Below are 1258 nucleotides of genomic sequence, written 5' to 3'. Positions count from 1 at the left end.
GCTGATAAGAGCTATGAGAAGTGATCAATACTTTAGAGGACTTTAAAGTTGAAAATAGTTCTGCCCCCCCAGCAACTCATGTTCCTGCCACATCTTGTGTCTTTTGCATTTGGAGTTGGCATTCTTTTTGTTGTTATTGTTAATTCTGATGATATTTTTTCCATTGATTTTTAGAGAGTGGAAGGGAGGAGGAGAGACAGAGAGAGAAACATTGATGTGAGAGAGACACAGTGATTGGTGGCCTCCTGACCAGGGCCGGGGAAGGAGCCTGCAACCAAGGTACATGCCCTTGATCTAAATTGAACCCAAGACCCTTTCGTCCAAGGGCCGGTTCTCTAACCATTGAGCAAAACCAACTATGGCTGGAGATGACTTTTTTTAAAAAAAAACAGAAACCACTGCGTCCTCTCCCTCTTACTCTCCCAAAGGAAGAGAAGAAGGATCATCAATGGTCATGGTAGTTGCCAAAGGAACACCAAAAGCCAGCTTCACACTCAGGAGAGAATGCTGCACCTCCTCTTCGTGGTTTTGGGGGCTCTACACATTCAGAGAAACTTCTCTAGTAACAAACCATAGAAATGACCCCTGAAAGTATAGGCTTTGGGGATGACACTCTTAATAATAAGGCCCCATGGATTTCATTCTCAGGGCAGTAGAGAGCTGGGAGGAATTTAAACGTAGGAGAGGGGTGAGGTACTTTGGCCACTCTGGCTTCCCTTCCACTCCCCTGCAAGGTGTCCACTGCTCCCTGTCCCTGCCTCACCCCCACCAGATCCTGAGCCCCTGTCCTCAGATCCCTCGATTTCTAAGGTAACTTGCAATTATACGAGATAAACGTATGTAATGGAAGACTGTAATGGTAGTCGAGGCCTTCAGACAAGGGCTGATGATCTGACTACAGAATTGTAGGCATTGGCCGGGGACAGGAGAGAACTGATGTAACATTCTTTAATCATGGGCTGTTCTTCCAACTCTGATCGCACACCTCACAAAGGATCAGACTGGTCTCAGAGGAATCCAAGCACACACCTGGTGCCCACTTTCCTGAGGGGGGACCCACAGCACCATCCCCAGGTGGAGGGCAGGATTTGAATCCTAGAGTCTCAACAACAGCAGGGATCCTGGAGTTCCCCTGAGCCATGGCCTGCATCACCCAGGTTCCTCCGAGGGCAGGCTCAAAGTGCTTCCTCTGTTATTATTAGATTTGAATAATTGGCATCTCTCCGTGTTTTCCACACCTTGATCACCTTCTCAGAGG

The 1258-nt window shown here is 47.8% G+C and overlaps 1 non-coding gene across 1 annotated transcript; it reads right to left on the bottom strand.

The window, feature by feature from the left end:
* Positions 1-394: 394 nt before the first annotated feature.
* Positions 395-601, bottom strand: LOC138993579 (small nucleolar RNA U3). Its single transcript, XR_011468298.1, has one exon. It is a non-coding gene; the product is annotated as a small nucleolar RNA U3 (small nucleolar RNA).
* Between the last annotated feature and the right edge of the window lie 657 nt (positions 602-1258).

Source organism: Myotis yumanensis, unplaced genomic scaffold (assembly GCF_028538775.1).
Source record: "Myotis yumanensis isolate MYYU_CA2020_CCGP unplaced genomic scaffold, mMyoYum1.0.hap1 SCAF_15, whole genome shotgun sequence".
Classification (NCBI taxonomy): domain Eukaryota; kingdom Metazoa; phylum Chordata; class Mammalia; order Chiroptera; family Vespertilionidae; genus Myotis; species Myotis yumanensis.
Note: the sequence above shows the minus strand (reverse complement) of the source record. Positions and strands in the feature narration are given on the sequence as shown.